General features: G+C 52.9%; 1 pseudogene; it reads right to left on the minus strand.

Annotated features, from left to right (window-relative positions):
• Positions 1 to 4,054, minus strand: LOC130475746 (uncharacterized protein K02A2.6-like; annotated as a pseudogene).
• Between the last annotated feature and the right edge of the window lie 5,220 nt (positions 4,055 to 9,274).

The raw sequence follows: 9,274 nt of genomic DNA on the forward strand, positions 1-9,274 counted from the left end.
TCACGAGCACACAAAGTCTTTCAGGTGGCGGGGTCGTGTTCGTAACCGCTGCGACCTACGCGGTACCGGAACTGGTGTTGTGGGTGGTGGGGCCGCGTCTGTGGCAGCAGTCGGCCCGGGTTCGCAGGAGGTGGGAGAAACGGCTTCCAGGAGCTCTCTGTGCATGCCGGCAGACAGGCGCTCCCCGCTCGGCTCGCTCTCCCCTGGTGCGGCTTGTTCCGGCACTCTGGGAAGCTCTGGAGCTTCTGTGGCAGCGGCGCGGTCGGGCTCGTCAGCCAGTCGGCGGCGCAGCTGATCGATGTGTCGCCGGAGGACTCGACCCTCGGGGGTGGCAACCCGGTAGGATACTGGGCCGGTTGCGTCCTGCACGGTAGCCGGAATCCAGGCTGGGCCCATTCCATAGTTACGGGCATAGACGGGGGCATCCTGCTCTACGACTCGTGGGGTTGCTGGTTCTTCTCGGTGGCGAGGGCGTTCTGGCGCAAGGTCGGGGTGTAGCCGGTCAAGTGGTGTTTTTGGCCAGCGGCCCATGAGGAGCTCCGCGGGGCTTTTTCCGGTGGTGGAGTTGGCGTGGTGTGCTGGTACAGAAGGAATTCTGCCAGCCCCCTGTCCAAGTCGTTGCGCTCAATGCGCCGCATCGCTTCCTTGGTCGTGCAGACCATTCTCTCCGCCTGTCCGTTAGTGGCAGGGTGGAACGGGGCCGAGGTCGTGTGGCGGATTCCATTTTTGGCCAAGAACTCTTGGAACTCCGCGGACGTGAATTGGGCCCCGTTGTCGGAGACCACCGTGTCTGGCAACCCATGGGTGGCAAAAAGCTTCCGCAGTTCTCGAACCACCACTCGCGAGGTCATAGAGCATACATCAGAAACCTCCAGCCACTTGGAGTAGGAGTCCACCACGATCAGGAAAGTTTTGCCCTGGAATGGACCGGCAAAGTCGATGTGGAGGTGGGACCAGGGCTTGTGGGTGGACTCCCAATGGTGAGTCGGGGCTCGCGGCATCTCGGGCCGCGACTCTTGGCACGGCTGGCAGCGGCTCACCCACTCTTCCACAGCAGCGTCTATGCCCGGCCACCACACATAGCTCCTCGCCAGGGCCTTCATGCGCACCATGCCTGGGTGGCAGGCATGCAGGGCGTCCAGGACCTTGGTGCGCAGTTTGGCTGGAACCACGACACGGTTCCCCCAGAGCAGACACCCCTTGTTCAGCGAGAGTTCATGCTGCCGCGTGAAAAAGGGCTTGAATTCACCCTCCGGCCTGGCCGCCGGCCACCCCTTCCCCACCCAGTTCAGAACGCGGGCGAGGGTGCGGTCCTTCGCAGTGTGAGCCGCAATGTCCGAGGCATGCAAAGGCGGTTCAGGCAGGGTCTCCAGCAGCATGACGTTGTAGGCCGGGGACGGGTCCGGGTCGGAGTCCTTGAGCGGCAAACGGCTGAGTGCGTCGGCGTTCGCGATGCTGGACCCGGGGCGGTGCAGTAGCCGGAAGTCGTAGGCGTTGAGAAAAATCGACCACCGGAGCATACGTGGGGACAGGATTTGTGGTGTCTGGTGATCCGGCACGAACAACCCCAAAAGTGGCTTGTGGTTGGTGATGATGGAGAAGGGGCGGCCATAAACGTAGTCGTGGAACTTCTTCACGCCGGCCACGACAGCGAGCGCCTCCCGATCGATTTGCGCGTAATTCCTCTCTGCAGTGGAGAGGGTCCGGGAGTAGAAGGCAATCGGGGCCTCCCGACCGCCTGGCAGCTGGTGGCTCAGAACCGCTCCGACACCGTAGGGCGAGGCATCGCATGTTAACACAACAGGAAGCTTCTCATCGAAATGGACGAGCAAGCTGGAGGGAGACAGGAGGGCTTTGGCAGCCTCGAACGCCCGTTGATGCGACTTACCCCACGCCCACAGGGAGGATTTGTCCAAGAGCCGGTGGAGCGGCTCGGCAACCGACGCCTTGTTAGGGAGGAAGGCGTGGTAAAAGTTCAGCAGGCCGAGGAACGACTGGAGCTCCTGTTTGCTTCGGGGCGGCGGGGCGTTGTGGATCGCCTTGATCTTGTCGGGCGTGGGATGGATGCCCTCTGCGTCGATCAAGTAGCCCAGGAACTCCACCTGCGGCAGGCCCAGCTGGCACTTCTCTCGCTTGACCGTCAACCCGGCATCTCGGAAACAGCGGAGCACCCGGCGGACGCGATCCAGGAGCTCGTCCTCGGAGCTTGCGGCAATCAAGACGTCGTCGAAGTACGGGACGACGCCAGGCAAGCCCTTCAGGAGGTCTTCCATCAAATTCTGGAAGATGCCCGGGGCCGTGCTGACCCCGAACTGTAGGCGTGTCACCCGGAAGGCACCCCGGTGAGTGACAATCGTCTGCGCCTCGGCCGACTCGGGGTCCACGGGCAGCTGCTGGTAAGCCTGAGCGAGGTCCAGTTTGGCAAACACCTGACCCCCAGCAAGGGAGGCCAGGAGGTGGCTGACAACGGGCACGGGGTAGGCGTGCGGCCGCAGCGCAGTATTAATAGTACATTTGTAGTCCGCGCAGATGCGGACGTCCCCGTTGGGCTTGAGCGGCGTCACGATTGGGGTCTCCCAGGGGGCGTTGGGGACCGGTACCAGTACCCCCTGAGCGACGAGACGGTCAAGCTCCGCGTCGATCCGGGGCTTGAGGGCAAAGGGGACGCGGCGAGGCTTGAGGCGGATGGGCGCAGCGGCGGGGTCGACGTGCAGGCGGACCGGCGGCCCCTTGTAGCAGCCCAGTGGGCCCTTCCACACGTCCTCGAACTCCGCCCAAACGTCGTCGAGGGCGGCCTGGCTGATGTGGTGGATGCCGCCGATGTGAAGGCCGAGCACCGGAAACCAGTCGAGCCCCAGGAGGCTCGCGCGAGGCCCCTCGACCACTATGAGGCGGAGGCGCCCGGAACGGGCCGGAATTGAACGGGCACGCGGGCCTCCCCCCGGACCGGCACCCGGCGCCGCCGATAGTCCCAAATGGTGACGCGGGATGGTCGCAGCTTGGGGAGGGAGGCAGAGCGACGGCCCAGGTCGCGGTACGTGTCCATCGATATAATGGAGAGAGCCGACCCGGAGTCCACTTCCATCTCGCAAGGCGCACCGCCGATCTTGACGACGATGGCGACCTTGTCTGCCCCGTGCACCTTGTGGAGGGAGACGCTGTGCAGCTCGGTATCGCGGCGACCCCGGCGGCCGCTGGTGGGCTCGTCAGCGTCCAAGTCGTGGGTGGGGCGCGGGGCGCCGTCTTTCCTGGCTGGGCGCGAGGACCGACCCTTCGGCGCCGAGCGACAGACTTTGGCAATGTGGCCGACCCTGCCGCAAGCCCGGCAAGAGGCTTCGCGGAACCGGCAGGAGCGGCGGTCGTGTCGCTCGCCACAGCTCGCGCACGGTCGGTCTGTGGTACCCCGAGCCCGGCGCCCCCGAGAGGCCCCGCGGTCACTCAGTTTGTGAGCCTCGTCCTCGTCGCTGGAGGCTGCGTCGCTGGCGCTCTCGTGGTGGACTGGAACCGGATCGCGGGGAATCGGTGTAGCCCGGTCACCCAGACGTCCGGGCCGGGCGGAGGATTCGGCCGCAGTGGCTTCCTCGATGGCTGCAGTCAGCGCGAGGTCCTTCTTGGCGAGGAGCCGGCGCCGCAACTTGTCGCTCAGCAGGCCAAACACGAAGCGGTCACACAGCCGGTCGTTGAGGTCTGGGAACTCGCAGGAACGGGCGGCCGTGCGCAGAGCGGCGATGTATGCAGCTGCAGATTCCCCTGGTCCCTGGTCCCGCAGGTGGAACGCCAAGCGGCGGGTGGCCCGAGTTGGCTGGGGGCTGAAATGGCTCCCCAGCGCCGCCATGATCGCAGGAAATGGCGTCGTCTCCAGTTCGGCGGGAGCCAGCAGGGACTGAGCGAGGTCGAAGGTCTGGGCCCCGCACACGCTGAGGAAGGCGGAGCGCTTCTTCCCGACATCGGTGATATCGTTGGCGTCGAGGTAGAAGGCCAGCCGGCTCGCGTAGCTCTTCCAGCCGCCCGGTTTGGTGGGGTCGAATTCTTCCAGAGACCCCCGGGTAGCCATGTCAGCGAAGTGTTGCGTCTCAGGTGTGTCGTAGTGAATTCAGCAAGGGCAAGCCGGACTGCCTACCGGGCACCGTGAAGTCGCGGCGACTCGCAGGAGATTTCAGCGAGAGTGATTTCGGTAGCAAGCCGGACTGCCTACCAGCCTTCGTCGCCACTGTTAAGTCCGCGTGGGGAGGATACACGAGGTCGAGACGGAGTTCCACAACAACACAGCTTTATTGATTTCAGCAATAACAGATGGAACTGGGGAACTATACAACCTGGCCCTGCTTATATGCTCCCCTGGTCCCAGGTGGCCGTTCCCCCCCTGATCCGTGATAGGGGGAAAACAACCCCCAGGTCACCAATGGCATGACCTGGCTTAGGGCCAATAGGATGTGTTGGCTGTGGCCAATCATGCGAGCAGGGCCTAGGATCCTTCGCCCAGGACTCAAGCTCCTGGGCTTCCTTCATTATGGTCTTAACTGATGCCCATACATTACAGTAAAGGTCCCCTCTGCAAGCACCGGGTGATTCCTGACCCATGGGGTGATGTCATGCCCCGACATTTACTAGGCAGACTTTGTTTACGGGGTGGTTTGCCAGTGCCTTCCCCAACAGCCTCTTCAACATCCGCGATATTAAGACTGACAGACTATGAGGCTTTTAGAGGGTGCCAAACTTAGCCAGGAACATATGGAAACCTCCAGTAACCTCCCAGTTGTTCCTTTGAGCCCTCTAATGTCTGTGTTCCAGGAGATAAAACCAGTATTACAGAAATATAAAAGAACAAATCCCTTTGCTATCAAGGAAGTGCTGGGCAGGCTAGGACTGAATAAAAGAATACAGCAGGAAGACAGAGCTTTCAGCAATCTGTCACTACTGGAGGTGGAGGACTTGCATGATGATCCTGAATATAATATCAAGGGTGTTATATGAATGGACCCAACTACATGATACACTTTTCCTAGGGTTCCCAACCTCCAGGTGGGCCTGGACATCTCCCAGAATTACAACTGATCTCCATACTATAGAAATGAGTTCTCCTGGAGAATGGCTCTGCTTTGGAGGGCGGGCTCCATGGCATTGTAGCCTGCTGAGTATCCTCCCTTCCTGGAACCCCACCCTCCCCAGACTTTACCCCCCCCCCCAAATCTCCAGGAACTTCCCAACCTAGAGATGGCAACCCTACCTGTTCCTGGATCGATCCCTGGATCCACTGTGGGTTCCGTTGAGAATCTACTTGCTGGAAGTTCCTGGCTGACCCTTTAGCCAGTGCATGAGGACTGAGTCCAGGCGGGATGGCAGAACACAAAGAAAAAGGGCTTAAGCTTCCCCCACTTCATTTTCCCAACATGAAGCCATCCCAAGGACCTGCTGCTTGCCCCACTGGGGAAACTTTCATGAGTTATGCATAATTCTGGGGGGGGGGGGAAGTTTCTTGTACTGGAAAAAAGGGTTTCGTGTTCATTATCATGTCTATTGGTCTGGCTTTCAAGCCTTAAGTTTGATGGGCCAGGCTGTGTTGGAATGCAGTGAACAAGGCGTGGATTTGAAGCAATTTGTTTGTTTTGTTTTCCATCACAGGGAAGGGGGCAGTCTGATATGTGTACTATTGTCAACAAAGCACTGATTGTCTTGTACAACATTTCACATGAGCTATTTTCTTTCCAGTGCCGCAGATTACACCAACTTCGTTGTACATAAAAAGCATGACTTGCAGTAGGAAGCAGTTATGGAATGGTTTGTGAAGTAGTGGGCAGAATGCTGGGAAGAGAGCAATTCTATCTGTTGTGTTTTGCTGCATTGCATTAGAATAAGACCTTTAAATCCGGCTGGCTGAAATCCAGTTCAGTTGAGGTACCTTTTTCCATGGAAGCATTCCTAACAAGCCCAAATTTCCACGGATAATTGAAACATATGGACCAAGGCAATTACAGATCTTTCCACCAAGAATTTCCCACCCTCCAGGAATGGTGTTTCCCCACCCACCAGGAATTGCCACCATTCTTTATAAAATCTGTTTATTTACAAATGTACAAGCAGACTTTATTGGAAGCAGGCAGACTTCTAAATCAAGCAATGCAATGGCTAATCCTGCATCAAATTCCTGAAATGAAAAAAAACTGCATCCCTCTCCCCTACTAAAAATTACATCCCAGTTTTAGCTATCTAATTAAAACCTGCAGATTGCTTATTCTCTATCTGCCCAGACTAAATCTGTCTTTGTCCTTGGCACAAACACTAGTGGGTGTAGCGTTCTAAAGGTTGGGAAGATATTTCCAGCCATTACAGACCCTTAAGCTCATCAATCATTGCCAAGATGTGAAAAACTATATAGGTCTATTCACAGTAAGAAAGTCATAACAGAACTGTGTGGACTGAGCCTGGCTGGTAAGTTCCATTGCGTGTTCTAATAGATGAAAATAGGTTTCTCTGCCAAGCATCTTCATGTTTTCATGAAAGCACAGAAGAGCGTTTTCATGAATTTAAATGTGGATACACAAATGTCTTCACAGATTTCTACTGTGGTAAGTTAGCAATTGAGCATATTTGTTGGCATCAGAGCCTTTCCCGTAACACGTTTATAGTCATTACTTCATTCGCCTTTCCCCAAATCACCTGTGCCACATTGTTCTAGCCCTAGAACATGACCAGCTGCCCACAGGATCCTGTGCAAAAATACAAAGGGCAGGTTTGCTTATGGAAATTGTCATAGAGAAGGAAAAAGACAAAAAGTAGAGTGACTAAATAAACGGGCCTATTGCTGTATGAACTTTTCCACACCACATCCTAATTCATGCAAAAAGGAAACCGATGGTGATATATATGTGAGCTGAAACACAGTGGAAAATATATCAAATTAAGGTGAGAACTAAAAATGATAGAAATACAAACAACCACATGGAGGATACTAAATACATGTGGAGAAGAGGGATCATGAAACACCCCCCTTCCCTTATTGACTCTTCTGCACAAAGTCTACATACGTATGTTGGGGCAGTACAAAAAGCATGAACAAGATTCCTGCTTCCCTAACTTTAAACAGTGGTGAATAAATAAATACATTTTATTTGTGGCGAATACGCCAGATAAAACAGGTAAAAACAGTGGTGAATATACAATGAACTACATAAAAGACAGTTTGTCTTTCAGAGTGCAAATCCCATGCATAATACTTATTCTTGCCTTGAGAAACACCGTGGCATTATTCATTTTAGCTCTCCATTCTTGGTCTGTAAGCGCCCAAAGAAACTATTCTGAAATGATGTTTGCTGAATGATCAAAGAAATGGAGCACATGATGTAATATTCTTATATGTTAATTGTTTAGTTATTATTGCTAACACAGGTGTCGAAATGTGATTGGAAAGACTGTAACAATCTGGGTAACTGTTCATTTAGGATGCCAGCTTGTGTGCAAGGATTGTGAAATTCCACACGCTAGGATGGTCTGATTTCTTTTAAAAACAACAACCCACCAAGTATTTAACACCAATTGTGAAGATTTCTTCAAATGTATTTTACTGGTCACAGAACTGATTTCAATTATACCTTCTCGATTTCTTATTTTATTGCATCTGCATGCTGACGATTAGGTTCATTGTGAACTGGGAATTTTAAACATATAGCTTTTGATTCTCCATTCTGGTGATTATTGTGAACTGAAGTTTTTCATATCTAGAAGAAGGAACACTGTCTTTCACAAGTTTCCACTGTGAATCTCCTGTTGCTATATTTCATGGACTCTAGTGGCAAGCTAGCCTGATGGTCTATGTCTCAAAGGACAGCGCCTTATAAGGCATCAGGCCATTAGTGCCCTTTGGCACTATTTCATAAAGGAAGCGGGAATCTTGCTGGTTCTGCAAAAGATGATTTCTTAAGGCACCCATAACAGTTTAAGTCTGCACATGAAAATGGCTAAGCAGAAAACCAAACAGGACAAATCATCACACAAAAGCATGTTCTAATATGAAACTGTCTAGATCAGGCATATCAAACATAAAGCCCATGGGCTGGATCCGACCCCTTGAGAGCTTTTATCAGGCCCACAAGCCAGGCACCCCACCTCCCACTCTGGGCTGGTGAGGAATGGCCCAGCCCGACCAAGTGACATTTACGTCATATCCGACCCTCATAACAATTGAGTTTGACACCCTGGTCTAGATGGTAATACCAGAAACAGGTAGCTAGAATGGGTTTACAGTGCTGCATAATGGTTAAAGTGCTGGGCTGGGATGACTAGGAGGTTTAAATCCCCACTCAGCCACGAAGCTCACTGAGTGATCTTGGGCCATTCACTCTCTCAGCCTCACCGACCTCACAGGAATGCTGTGAATGAGCCTTGTATACCTCCTTGAACTCTGTGGAGAAAGGGTAGGATAAAAATATTAGATAGGTTGAAGACGGTTCCAAAATACAAAACACAACTTAATAATAACTTCATGTAGGGAAAAATGCCACACAGCTAGAGGTGCCCTGATCCTAAAGAGGTATCTGTCGGGAGACTATTGTCAATTGCTCTTCTCTCCTCAGACAGAAGATGGCAGAGTTGTATTATGCAATCACTGGAAGGCTTCATGCTCCTGTTTTTTCTGAAAGGACAGTTCTTGTTCTGGTGTTAAGAGGAGCATGAATGCTCCAGGTCACTTCTAGACAATCTTATTTCCCAGAAATTAACGTTCTACTGTCATTCACATGAAACACATATTTTTCAGTTTTTCCTATTCAAACTCTGCACATATTTTTAAAGCAGTCACTTTGGGGCTAATAAAATGGATTTTAACCTACTGGCCTACCTGTAAGCATACTAAATCTTACACCGGGTGGGGGGGGATGCTTCTAATTCCACAACCATTGCACTTGCTTTGAATAGGTGGATATCTGCTGTAAAAAACTATTTTCTTCTCCCCGCCTTAAGAAAAGCTTTCATACTGGAGAACATCACAGCTCGTCTACTTGTAGATGCTCTACCACTGAGCCATGGCCCCTTATAACGTAAAACCATAACTTAAAATAATTAATTGGCATATCACTGTAACAACACAATAGTGGTATGTCAGTTACCATTTCTTTTTAAAAATTGTGGTGGTGGTGGTGGGGGGGAAATAGCATCCATGGTTGGCTGGGAAAGGAAAGTACATGGGAAACTACCATGTGGACACTCTATTGCCATAGCAAATGCCTCTTCGTTTGCCCTGGCAACACAAGGAAAATGAAAAATCATCACCAAATAGATG

This window comes from Euleptes europaea, chromosome 1 (assembly GCF_029931775.1).
Source record: "Euleptes europaea isolate rEulEur1 chromosome 1, rEulEur1.hap1, whole genome shotgun sequence".
Lineage (NCBI taxonomy): Eukaryota > Metazoa > Chordata > Lepidosauria > Squamata > Sphaerodactylidae > Euleptes > Euleptes europaea.